Source organism: Poecile atricapillus, chromosome 2 (genome assembly GCF_030490865.1).
Source record: "Poecile atricapillus isolate bPoeAtr1 chromosome 2, bPoeAtr1.hap1, whole genome shotgun sequence".
NCBI classification, from domain to species: Eukaryota; Metazoa; Chordata; class Aves; order Passeriformes; family Paridae; genus Poecile; species Poecile atricapillus.
The window spans coordinates 94,834,831-94,848,420 of NC_081250.1; the positions used below are offsets into that span (position 1 = coordinate 94,834,831).

General features: G+C 45.1%; 1 protein-coding gene across 3 annotated transcripts in view; it reads left to right on the forward strand.

Moving 5' to 3' along the window:
• Positions 1 to 464: 464 nt before the first annotated feature.
• ZNF516 (zinc finger protein 516) overlaps positions 465 to 13,590 on the forward strand; it is a 102,169-nt gene continuing 89,043 nt past the window's right edge. For all 3 annotated transcript variants that reach the window (XM_058832400.1, XM_058832401.1, XM_058832402.1), the window contains exon 1: positions 465 to 587. The gene's annotated coding sequence lies outside the window, so the exon portion shown is untranslated. The remainder of the gene's footprint in view (positions 588 to 13,590) is intronic.

The following is a 13,590-nucleotide window of genomic DNA, read 5'->3' on the forward strand; positions in this document are numbered from 1 at the left end:
GACTTTAATGTTGTTGTTTCTGCGCATTTCAATAGATCCATAAATATTTTACCAGTGGAATTCGCCAAAAAAAAAAAGAAAAAAAAAAAAAAAAAAGAAAAAATAAAGTTTCTCATAGAAATGCATCTGGGGCAACTCCAGCCCGCACCTTTCGCAGCAGAGGAGGTACGTGGGAACCGGGGCGGCGGTGGGCAGAAGCGCCACTCCGCGGTGCCCGCCTTCCTCCCCCCCGCGCTCCCGCAGCACCCAGGAGCGGCGGCACCCGCGCCCCAACTTTGCCCCGCGCAGACAATGGTCCCCGGCGTGTGCATGCGGGCTCCGCACCGGCCACAGCAGCGCTGCCGCCGGGGGACGCGCGGCGGCGGCGGCGGCGGCGGCGGGGCGGGCGGGGCGCGGCGGGCGCGGCGGGGGCGGTGCGCGGGCGCGGGGCGCGGCGGGGGCCGGCGGGGCCGCCCCCGCCCGCGCCAGTGGAGCCGCTCGGCGGATCATGTGCAGCGCGGCGCCGCTCGCATGCGGCGCGTGGTTTCACCTTCAGCGCGGCTCGGCGCGCCCTTCCCCGAACGCTGCCGCCGCCGGCCGCGCAGGAGGTGAGGGGCGGCGGGGCGGGGGAATGGCCCGGGGGGCGGGGGGTCCTCGGGCTGTGCCCCGCGGGGGGGGAAAAAACCCCTTCAACTTCACGCCTCCCCCCGGGCACGGGGACTGTCCCCCCGGTCATCGGAGCAGCTCCAAAATGGTAACTTTGCGCTGTTCCGCGAGGAGGAGGTCGGGTTTGCTGCAGTGGTGGTGCCGGGGGGTGGGGGAGCCCTGCGGGCTCCGGCAGCCTTTTGGCTTTGTACGCTCCGTCAGGGGCGTTGAGGGGGGGCGGATTGCGATATTAATCCATTAAGAGACAAAGAACAAATTGCCGCACTTTAAAGTAAAAAGCTTGGGCTGAAGAAGGTGGGTGATGGGTCGTCGAGCCCCGAGTAGCCACTTCAATTATTAGCAGTGGGTTGTTCCCCCCCTCCTTCCTCCCTCCACCCCCGCTAACATCGATCCAGCGTGTGTGTGAAATGCCCGATGTGGGGCTGTGTCCGTGTGTGTCCCCCCCCTTGTTTGCGAGTCGCTCTCGGTTCCGTGGCGAGTCGGTCGCTGCGTGATCCCCGTTAGAGAAGTACACAGTTTATCAAAGGAAGTTGGGGGTGGGCGGGCAGAGAAAACAATTATTCACGTATAGACAGCGAGGAGGACTCGGAGGACAATGTCTCCGTAGCGATTATTTCCAGAAGAGGAAAAATAGCCCGTTTGATGCGGGTGGGGTGGGGGAGGAAGGGAGGCAAGGAGTTTAATGTACATGTTAAAAAAAAAAAAATGGGGGGGGGGGAGGAATGGGAGAGAGATAGAGAAGAGAGGGAGAGAAAAGAAGAATAGAAATAACGCAGTTCCAGACATTTTGTGCTATAAAAGCTTTCCTCCTCCTCGTCCCTCCCTCCCTCCCCCCATTACTATCTTCGGTGATCATTAGCATAGCGCCGAGTCGCGATCCTAATGCGAATTAAGCACTTGGGCAAGTTGAGGAAAGTTTGGATGGGTAAACTTTGCAATGAGGGAAGAAGGTGGGGTGCTGAAAGTGGCAGTACGTGTGGGGAGGCGTGTGGAGCATGACAGCCGGCCGTTGTTTTTCCCCTCAAACCAGCTAACCTCTGCAATTAGCTGCTGGAGACAAACCCTGTGTTTTAAGCCGAAAAGTGTCGGTTTGGAGTCAGCACCATTTATTAGGAGCGTTAATAAGCTCCCAGCAGCAGACAGGGATCTTCTGGGGAATGCGCATTGTGTGTGCCCACAGCTTATCCTTTACATTACCCCTATAGCATAAGGAGGCGCTCGGGCACTGGACGTGCAAATATCATTTTGCTCGGACTATTTTCGAAACATTAATTCTGTTCTTTATTTAATCCAGATGCAGGGTTCCCCTCCCCCCCCCCCGCCCCCCCCCCCCCCATTTGCTGCCTTATTGTTGGTGTACATTTTCTGAAAAGGCGACTGGTGTAACCTGTGGAATTTGAAATGCAAATAAAAGCCTGTGGGAGTTGAGGCAGAACAAATCAGCATTTATAAAGTGAAAAAGATTTAATGTCTTTGAAACCACTGCGAGATTTATTTTTTTATTTTTTTAAATAAGAACTGAATCGTGACGTCAAGTCGTTTGGGAAAGGTTTTTTAATTTTTTCTTTCATACGTCTGAAACGCGGGTATGCGAAGTGCTTACAGGAAAAACAGATTACAAGATTAACATCTGTTAACATGATCGTTTATCTCCAGCCAAAAATAGGTCAGTCCTTTCTTAAGGAAACACGATTGCTGGGCGCATGATTAAATAATGAAATTAGGCTGATGAGTTCATAAATTAGACGCTGTGTCGACGTGCGTTAGGATCCGACCTGTGACAAAAATACGTAATTCGCGGTCCGCCGGCGAGCGGTGCGGGGTCAAAGTCCCTTTTTGGGGAGAGGCGCAACTCTCTCGGCGCCTCCTCCTCCTCTTCCTCCTCCCCTCGCTCCCCATCGCCGGGCGCTCCCCGCTGTCTCCCCGGCTGGGGAGCCGAACTCTCCCGGCGAGCGGAGAAGTTTCCTCGGCGGGGAGGGACGCGGGGGGTGCCGCGGTGAGGGGGGGTTGGGGAATGGGGCCGGACGGCCGCCGAGCCGAGCCCCCGCCCGCCCGCGGCCCCGCCTCGCCGGGGCGGCCCCAGCCCGCGGGCCCGCCCCCCGCCACCGCCCGGCCCAGCCCCGCGCAGCTCGGCCCCGGGGTGTCGGGGCGCGGCGAGGTGGGACGAGGAGCCGCCTTGCCGCCGCCTTCCCGCGGCCTTCCTGCTGCCCGGCCCGGCCCTGCCCTGCCCTGCCCTGCCCTGCCCAAAGCGCACCCCCGGCCGGCCTCGTTACCGCTGTCCCCTCGCCGTTCGTCCCGCAGCGCTGGGATCCGGCTTTTTTTTGGAAGTGGGTGCAAAAGCGCCTTTATGACACAGCTCCTCGGGGCTGGCGGGGCCATCGATATTTTGATTTTTGTGGGGCTTATTTTAATATTTTTTCCTACTTTGAGGCGAATTCGCCGGTTTCTGGAGAGTCTCTCCCCAAAGCTGGTTGGTGGGCGCCGTGCTCAGGGCCGACTCTTCGGCGGCCGGGGAAAGGTCCCAGAAGCCCGCCCGGCAAAGGGCCGCTGCGCTTTGGCCCCATGCCACGGACTTTATTTCATGCTTGCTGCACTAAATGAGTTAACAGCCAAAGGGTTTTTCATTAACTCGACTTGGCAACCGTGTATTTCGTTGGCTTCCCGCCCCCCCCCCCAAAAAAAAACCGACAAAAAACAACAAAAATAACCCCAAAATAAAACCAAACCAAAAAGTGTAATTTTAAGCAAAAGATGAGTGGCATAATGCGGGTTGTTTCTGATTTGGGGGGAAAGTATTTTTCAAAATCTTTTGTCAGCTTTCCCTTGTGTCCCCGTGCTCGGGCACGGTGTGTGGGTGGGATGATAGCCGAGTTTTGTGAGATGTGCTGTGTGTCCTGATTTTTGACCATTGCTTGCCAGCGGTGTTTGAAGGCCCTGTGTGTCCTGGACCAAACAGAAGGATGCTGACCCTGTGGCAGGGCAGTGACCTTCAGCTGTCTGCCCGCAGCCCCACGAGGGACATGTGGATGGGGCTGGAGGAAGCGTGTACATGTACAGGCTGGGGAGCTGGGTGCTGCATGCAGGGCAGGTGCATGCAGGGCTGGGAGGGGTGTTGCGGCAGGTGGACAGGAGTGTGTGTGCACAGATGCAGGGCAGGGATGGGCTATGTTGCGCTGCTGCATGGGAGCCAGATGTGTGTGCTGGTATGTCCTGCTGGGTATGTGTGTGCACGGCACAATGAGGCTCACATGGCTGCGGGGTGGGGGAGTGCTTCATTGAAGCAGGTGCATGTGTGTGTTCATGCCCCCCCTGTTTGTGGCTGTGTCCCACGGGCAGGTGTGGATAATAGTGCATGTTGAGCTTCCCTAGTGAGGCCCCCATGTGCTTGTCCCCCAGGCTGGCTGCTGACAGTGGGCTGAAAATAACTGCACTGTAAGACGTGTTGGCTGTTTTTTGAGGGGGGAGCAGTGCCAGGGAAGGGTGCTGGTGATGGGAGCAAAAGTTTCATCTCGGCAAAGAGTATGTTGGTAGTTTTGCTCCAGTAGTTTTGTCCGTGGCAGCGGGCTGGGATGAGTTGTCTGTCAGTGAATGTTGTTGCTTTGTTCCTCTGCCTAAGTGTCCTTCACTTCTGTCACAGCAAACTCACAATCATCAGCCTAGTCATCTGCTACTCTGAGCATCCCAACTTTGTCCCACTAGGATGGGCACGGTGGTTTTTGGAGCTTTCCTCCTGTTGAAACTGGAAGCTGTAGTTGCATAGGAGCACCTGTGATGTAATTAGTATCAAGGTGCAGATATTCCAGGAGGCATCTTCAGTTTCACAAGAGTAGCTGGCACAGCCGTCTTGAGTGAGCTCTGTATAATAAAGTCTTTCGCGTGGGGCTCTGTGTTACTGGCACAAGCACACCTTTGCTAGTTCCTGGTGTAAACTGGCTTTTAGCTATCTCTAGAAATTCTTGCCTGGGGTTTGTTTTCAAGCCTTTAGTTCCTATAAAACTTGAGTGGTGTTGAAGTGACACCTAGTTAGTGATAAGTACCGTGGAGTCTGTGTGAACAATAGGGCATTACAGCCCTCCTTCCAAACTGTTAGATTAATATGCAAAGATAATGCTTAGAGAAAGGAGGAAAAAAAAAATAAAAAACACATCAGTGAGAATAACGTTGTCCTAAGGAATGATCTAAAACATATTTAAAGAGAGGAGTGATCTTTGTTATCGCGGTGCCTATCTAAGTTTAACACAACCTTCTAATCTCCTGTACCAGACAAACGACTATTTCTCTGTGCATCATAGAAAAGAATTTACTGGAATCACTAGGGTGAAATCTACCTACTGTTACTAGCAAGTGACCTGAATAACTCTATCTGCCTAGAATGGAGCAACATTTTGTAGATTAAAATTTTCTTGTTGGCAATGACTAATGCACTTACTTTAAAAAATAGGTTGATTGTACGATTTTATAATTGGTCATAGTATCATGCTGTCACCAAGATTTAATAATAGCAATTATAAGTAAGAAGTATTTACTGAAGAAGTTGAAAAATGATTGTGGCATTGTTTTGAATCTCTCCCTGTTGAATTGATCCTCATTTTAGCAGAGGATGTTTCTGTCTTAACATCTTAAAGATCACCTTCAGAAGCTGAGCTGTTGGCTTCAGTTGACTGAAAAATGCTTAAACTTTAAAGTGCAACCTGCTGTGGGTGCTTATACCAGAAGGGGCAGCCTGGAAGACTATCCTCATAGAAATGGTGTAGTCACCAACTCTTGAGAACTTTGGGCAACATGCTTATTTGGGTTTTTTTGTTAAGGTCTTTGTGTGCAGGTGACTTCAACAGTTGCCTTTAGTTACCTATAACAATTATCTTTTTTTTTTTTTTAATACATATATATATGTATGTGTATATATACACATATATACATATGTATAGTTGTAATTGCTGATAAGTATTACCTGTCTATAGTTACCTATAAGTATAGTTATCAACAATTACCTATCTATAGTTCTCTGTAAGATCTGATGAGTTTTATGCTGAGGTCCCATCTAATGAAGAGTATCTGTATTTAGTATGATCCAAAACCAGTCAGCTTTGGAAGGCCTAACTTCTGTGAAGACTTCAGTTTGTGCCAAGAACTTTCAGGACTTTCTGGAATTACATGCAGTATGCATGATCCAGTGCATAAGCTTTCATTGAGACCAGTGATGAAGTGTATATGTGTGTACTTAAACTGGAAATCTGGGTTTGACTATACTGTTTCTTAAAGTCATCAAAATAGAAAGCTGAAATGCAAAGTGATTGCATTTTGCAGGAAGCAACTTGTCCAAGCTTGCAAATTTCACAAGAAAAGTGCCTGTTTAAGTTTTTGAGACACAAGTATGAATTTGTAGATACATACCTTTTAAGACTGAATTGGCATTGGATTTCTGCACAGAAAGGAGAAATGGACTTATTATTGTTTTTCACAACCATGTGATATTCTTTAGTTGGATAAGAGCATGTACAACCATCCTGAAAATTAACATGTTTTGTGAGAATCCACCGCTGCCCCATAATAAGCACCCTTTCCATTCCCATTGACTACTGGGAGTTGCATGATGGTGATTCTGGGTGGAATTACAGTTTCTATATGTGTATCTGAAATCCTTACTTACACTGGCAGTTAATCAACTAAAACTTATTATGGTCATTTTTTTTTCCCTCTAGCCATAAACTTAATCCAGATACGTAATCACAGTGTAGCAAAAAAAAAAAAAAAAACAGGGGAAAAAAAAAGTCACATTTATTTGATTAGATATCTGCAATATAAATATTTGAAACTTGGAGCAACATTGCTTTTTCAAAGCAGACATCTTACATGCTGCAAATATTTATACACTTCAGTGCTAGGATAAAGCTGTTCTGACTCAGACACCGAAAGGAAAATTCTGTTTTTCAGTTACCCACTGTAACTGCACAGAAACTCTGTACAGTATTTGGGAGTTAGAACGACTTAACAGATAGCACTGTTGTTGGTTGTCACTTCTATGTTAAAAGTAAATGGAACTTCCTTTCCTCTTCCAGCAGGAACAGTTCTAGTAAATATTATGTTAGTGAGCCCGCATTAAAACTTGAGAGTGGATAATGGTCCAGGTAGTTAACACTGCCATGGCTTTCATTAGGATGATGACTTCATTACAAATGTTTACTTTCATTACCTAACTGTTAGTCAGCAAATGTTTGGTCTCTTGATCTGCTGAACATGCTTTGCCATTTGAAGCCAGCAAGCTCTCTTTTTTTTGGTGTGACGATTACTCAATGCTGGTTGTTCATTTTTTGATGTTGTTTACATCTTGGTTATCTGCAGAGGCCCATCAACATTGTTACATACTTGGTGTTAGCAGTTTCTCCTTGCATTCCTGAAACTGCATTACAGCAACAGCGCTTCACCAAATGAATGCGGGGCTTTAAGAGTGTGTTCTGAGATTAAATTAGTACGTGGATGGACAGAACTTGCATCTCCTAAATTGCTACCAAACTATTTATTGCCTAATAAATTCTAGCAGGTCTCACAGCAGTAGCACACATCTGCTGTAAGGTAAGTTGTTTATTTACCACTCCCAAGTTGTGAACTAACACTGCACAAAATGTCCATGGCAGGGACACTGAGGCAGAGGCTGCTGAAGACTTGTCTAAACTGTTTTAAATCATGGAGGAACAGAGGCTCTGATCTGTGGATTCAAGGCTGCTTACCTTCTGACAACTGCTTAAAATTCATTTTTGCTAACCTTTCATTTAAGTGATTGCTTATGGAAAAGAACTTAATTTTTATCAGCAGAATATTATGTTGCTTAATGCTTGTTCAGCAAAATCCACATTTCATTACGGGCTGTTGCAGAAGCTGTAGGCCTGGCATTACTGTTGTACTGTTGTGGTAAACCCAAGGTAACTTTAGTTGGGTGACTCTGAATTTACAGCACTGGATGTGGGGATGAATTTAGCTCACAGCACTTAGCTCCTAATTAAAGCTTATAGTATTACATCCATAATCAGGGCACTCTTAGAATCTCTAAGAAATTACTTTTTCCTTTGTCTACTCTTCTCCCTTTTCTTTCTTGCTGTATCACTGTGTGGTGTTGGGAGCTTGCTTCTCCATGTTGGGGCTTCATATTTATGTCCCAAAGGAAGTGCTTTCCAGCAGTGTACTTCAAATTGTAAAGTAGAAGAATTTTGTGGCTCCCTAAATCTTCAAGGCCAGTTTCTAAAATGATCTAGCTTTTAATCTTCTTTTCAAAGTAAAATAAAAACTACAAAGCATATGTAATTATAATTTGTAGCTATTTTTAGACTCCTGACATGTTTCATTTATAGTATAATGATAAAAACAAATAGCACAGAGGCTAGACAGACAATTTTCAAACCAACAGCATCCACTTCAGCTACCCTGTGTGTGTTTCATACGTGTTTCCTTTGGTTCTTTTTTTTTGTTGTTCTTTTTTGGTTGGGAGTGTACCGAAACTGTATGTCAGTACACGCTGGGGGGTGCAGAGAAAATGAGAGCTCTGTCTGTCGGGCAGGTCCTGTTGTGAGTGTTTGCTGAAAACCGGATCGTATGTCAGTGAGTTTTAACGCACTGCACACACACAGACACACGCACGCATGCTTTGCTTTTCCAGCAGGTATAATAAAGGAAGAACGGTGAGTTGGCTCGTCACTATTTTTACACAACATAAAAATGCTTGTGTTGGCTTATTATGGGGATAAAGCTGACTGAATAATAATTTTTCCTTGTCTTTTTTAAAAAGATGGTGAGCAGGGAAGTGGTGTTAGTTTTCAGTAAAGAAAGAGGGAGAGAAGCTGGTGGAAATTGAGGTGTTCAGTCACAATTGTAGCCTAATTTTAAAATGGTCACGTTTGCTTATTTAAAAATAGATTTGGGAATGAAATTAGCCACGTTCTTTGTTTTTAAAAGGGTAACATGTGTGCACTCACCATATGGTAGCATTTAACCCATATTGTATGAGCTGACAACAAGTCACATTTATTCTCTGATTTATTTCAGTGTTTCAGAATGTTCTTTTTCTGAAATCTAGTGCGATAAAAGATGCATTTAGGATTGTGCAATGTAATTGACTGTAGCTGTTTTGCCTCATTGTTACAATGATACCAGGTTCATGAGTAAGCAATATTTTTCCCTTCTGAAATAATTTCCTTAAGAAATAGTCGTTCTCTGAATGTTGAAATGGTTTGCGGGAAGAGTTACGAACAATAGCCAGTGACATGGTGTGTTGTAAAGGATTGCGGGGCGAGGTGTTACAGTCTCTGCTGGCTGAAACTAGAGCTGCTCCTTTGATGGTTGAGTATGTGCTTGCAAAGTCTTTCTCCCCCTCCCCTCGTCCACCAGTCTTTGCACAGAGGTTGTTTAGTTGTCTATTTTAATGGATGCATTCTGGCTGCCTTTGTGGTAGACTGTGAGGCACCTGTGTTGGTGAGCTGGTACCAGTACTGGCAGCCACAAGTATGATAAAACTATGAATCAGGCGACTTAAGGACTGACTTAAACTGTGCAATTAGGGAAATAAGATATCTTATTTTCCCTTTGGATTTCCTTGGGAGTTGTATTTTTGGGCTTCCTTTCCCCTGTGCCATCCTATCTATGCACATCTTTGGGGTTTCAGATGAGGCTCTACTGCAAAGTCCCGAAGTGTGCAGTAAATAGGAGTTAGCCTGATACAGTACGTTGCGTGAGAAGTTTTAAAAGTGGGCGTCACTCCTCACTGAGGTACCAGTTGCTCACCATCTGTCTCTTAAAATAATTTCTTTTAACCTTGGGACTCTAAAATATTTCAACAAGGTTATTCATGTGTTTGTATGAAGTGTCTATAAGTGTACTGAAAAACTGCTAAGCTTCTAATTTCAACGTGGTGTTTGAATACTAATATATACCAATTAGGAACGGCTGATGTTGTAATTTATAGAAAGTTGAAAGGAGCATTAAACACCACCCTTCCAACACTAAATACAGCTTTTCCTCCTGTGTGTAGCTGCCTATGTGAAACCAAGGGTCTGTCCTCCAGATTGTTGTACTACCATGTTGATGCATCCTTGGATAAACCATCAGGCTCATGTATTATCACATCAGTCCCTTTGCAACATCCTGTGTGTAACTGTACCTTTAGCTAATTAACACAATGCTTTCTTGGTACTGTTTTTGATGGATCTGTGAATGCTTATTTTAAGACCTTTTTTAAAGGAATGTTTTCATCACTAAAGAGAAGAGCTGTATGAAATCTATAAATACTTACTTCAATTAGATTTCCTCTGTTTGTCCCTTTTTTCCTTTCCCTCCAGATAAATTTTACCTCAGTAATGAATGCTGTGATCTTCAATGCATAATTTATATTGACATTAATAATGATAGTTGGAGAATATTTTAATGCCAGTTTGAGAAAACATGACAATTTATGTTGATAACCTTGGTCCCATTAAATTAGAACAGATTTTAGTAGAGAGCTGCGACTATCAGTGGTATGATGAAATAACCTACTTCTTTTCATTGTGGCAAGCATATTGGAGAGTTCATCTTATCATGAGCGGTACATACCAGGTGTCAAGTGACATGCCAGACACACAGCTTTGCTTCTGAATGACTCTTTCCAATTAGAAAGTAATGGCTTTAACAGGATCAACCAAGTAATCGGAGTCTGTCAGTTCTCCAGTGCCAGGAGGTGTATATTTGCAAATGTTATTTATTTATCTGCTTTTTAATGAGTTGCAAAATTGTTGGTAACCTTGAGTAAATGTGGGGGGTGGTGGAAATACTATGTGGAAATTGTGGGATTAATGGTTTAGCAGTTGGGATTAAAAATAGTCTCAGCAAATTACCCTGTTGATACTGAAGCTAGAATCTGTTAATGGGGTTACAAGCAGATTGGTTTATCGGTCATTTATTTTCTAGGTTGATTAGGGATTATAGGTTGCCATCACAAAAGTAAGCAGTGCAAAAGGCGAGGATTGCTAATATTTTGCTTCGAAGTTTCATTCACTTAGAAGGAGGGTGTCTGGAGCTCAGAAGCGGTTTCTAGATTGTGGGCAGACTTTCCCCTCAGATTTTTATATTCTGAAGTAGATGTCTAAGTAGCCTGGGTGTTGTAAAGGGGTGGTTTGGCTTGTTAAAAGTCTGAAAAACAGTACAAAACAGCAATCTCTGAAATTCATGCAGGCCACTAAGAAAATTTTAAATGCTTGCTGCTGAATGCCTACTGTTGTGTCTCCTGTTTCAGTGCAGAACCCAGGGCATTTCTTAACAATGTGTATGATGTGCAATAGACTGATGGCTTTTGTGTGTCCTGTTCTAACCTGCAAACAAACTGTGTAAACTTCTGCATAACAAAAGCCTTTAATTGCCACTCTTTTATTGCAGATCACGCATATGTCTCTGAGCTATGGACAGAGTTGCAAACCAGGGCATCCCCTCTGAGTCTTCACGAAAAGATGACACCCATGATGAAACCTTTCAGATATTACTCTTATCTTCTGCTGTCTAGTTCAGGAGATGCTGTGACTTTCACACTCTTTGCTACCTTGTCCTGATGTACAGCTTGAGATAATATAGTGACATTTATTTGGCTTTTCAATATTTGATTAGTCAAATGCAATGAAATAGCAGGTGAACATTTCTGCAACTTCTTAGCTAGAAGGTGGTGCACTGCACAAGATTAGTGGAAAGACCCCTAATTGTTTTTATGTTCTTGGCTCTGACAGAAGATAAGGGAGAGAACAAGAAATTCAAGAAGAGAAATGCTGACTTGGTTTGAGGAGTGAAGATACAGATTAAAAGGAGTCTTATGGGCACTGGCTGATCTGGCAGGTTGGCAAAAGGGGGTCCTTGTGATGTAAGAGATCAAGCTACTTCCTTACGCTTCTAAAGATTAGGTCTTCTTCTGTTCTTGCAGAAAGCTTGTCCAAGCTTCCTGCAGGTTCTAAGATTGATATCCAAGGACCAAGACTTATATCACCAGACTGGAGAGGGAGACAGATAAGTTAACTGCTTAATGTAGCTCTTCTGTGAGTTGTGTGCTCCTGGAGAATGGGAGAGAGAGCAAAATGGACTTGATGAATGATGGGCAGGGCAGTGACAGGGTCAAGAAATTTGTCTGAATTTTGGTTCAAATCTTTTCTCCTGCAGTTCAGTTTGCACACCAGTGTGGGTTCCTCTGGAGTGTGTAGGGAGCCTGAAGCTGTCCTGCTGCCTCGGTGGGGTTGGGAGTGCTACCCTCTGAGTTGGTACTTCCTCGGAATAGGAAAAAAACCTCATCACTTGGTACAGTCTCTGTCATCTGTGATCCCCGTGGAAGAAGAACACTATCTTTTTAACTAAACTCTCTTCAAGATGTAAGAAAAAGGACAAGATGATGAGAGTTGAGAGTCTGTCAGCTAAGAAGATGCTAGACATGAGACAGATTTTTGTTTCCTTAAACATCCAATTTATTCTGCTTTATTCATTGTATTGTATGCTTTGAAGAAGATAACAGTATTTGAAGGGCTAAAATCTCAGTTTTTCATTCTAATATGCGAAGTTAAGTTTTGAACTTGCATCTTCTTTTAAAAAGAAAATATCTATGTAGGTATAGCAGTATGTGAATGTAGTAAAATAATTTTGCAGATGAATAACAAAAATGCTCTTCAGTCCTACTTTCCTCCATGCTGTTAGGGTCTAATGGATTTTCCCTAGCATAACTCAATTCTTGTGGAATCTTAGAGCATCTCTGTGAAGTTTATTGAAGTTTATTGAAGACCAGGTAACCAGAATTACTCCTTGTGTAATTCCACCCACAAGTAAGGTAATTACACCTTGTGTTGGGGATAGCGGAGCTGTGCCAGTATGGCCTGGTTCACTTGTAAAGATCTCTCAGCTGTTTCATGTCTGGCAATGGTGTCGGTCTCTTTGCTCAGAAGTGATGAAGAGCTGGTGCAAGCAGCAGGCACAGCAAAAGCTGGAGGAGAAAAAAACAGGGCGTGATCAGCTGAACACAGCCTTAAAGTAAAAGAGACTGTAGCAAGATCATGCAGAAATAAGGAGGAGGAAATGGGTGTTTGGAGGGGCTGTGGGTGGAGAACTACTTTCCCTTATACCTGGGAACGCTGAGTTTCTGTAGGTGGGTGTCTTTCTTTCATCAGAAGTCGCCAGGGCAGGAATCTCTAGTTTTCTGCATTAAGGTAGTAAAAGAATCATTGGCCTTTGGTGATGCTTTTGTTCATGAGTGGTGAGGCTCATGAGGTGGTGGCCAGAGCTCCCCTGGTCAACATGTCCCTGTACATTGTTGTACATTGTTGCTGGATGTCGTTGTCTGGGATGCGTTAATGGAGTCCAACTGAGATTTGTTTCCTGTGGCACTGCTCTGCTGGGTAGTCTCTGGCATCCTGCAGCAGCACCTGAATGAGATGGGGTGTGTGCAGAGCTGTGTAGGAGCAGGATATGGGAGATGCCTGGTGTTTTGTCTGGTGCCTAGCATGTGCAGTCCTGCTTCATCACAAAGAGCCCTGGGAGAAATTAGAGTGGTAGTGGTTGTTGAGAGATGTTAAACAGAAGAAGAAGAGGTGGTTGACCAAGCATATGGGTTTGCACGTATGTGAGGTAAGTGAATTTTTCTTCTGTGTAGTTTCTTGAAGGGACTTAATACTTGGTTCTACTACACAAATCACCATTTATTGTAGACTCCTTTCCTGTGTCTTGTTCCCCAGGCATACTTTGCTCTGCAGTCCGTTTTTCATGGCTGTTGCGCACTTCTGAACTTGATCTGGTGTCAGCACTCAAAGCTTGAAAGTGGCGGAGACTTGGGATGAGTGGGTGGATGTGGCATGCTGAGCATGAGAGTTTTTGGAGGAGGAATATGAAGTGAAGCAAGTTTGTATTCAGAATGAAAACGGGAGTGATCCAGGTGTTGCAAGGGGCCCGTGAGAAGGATGA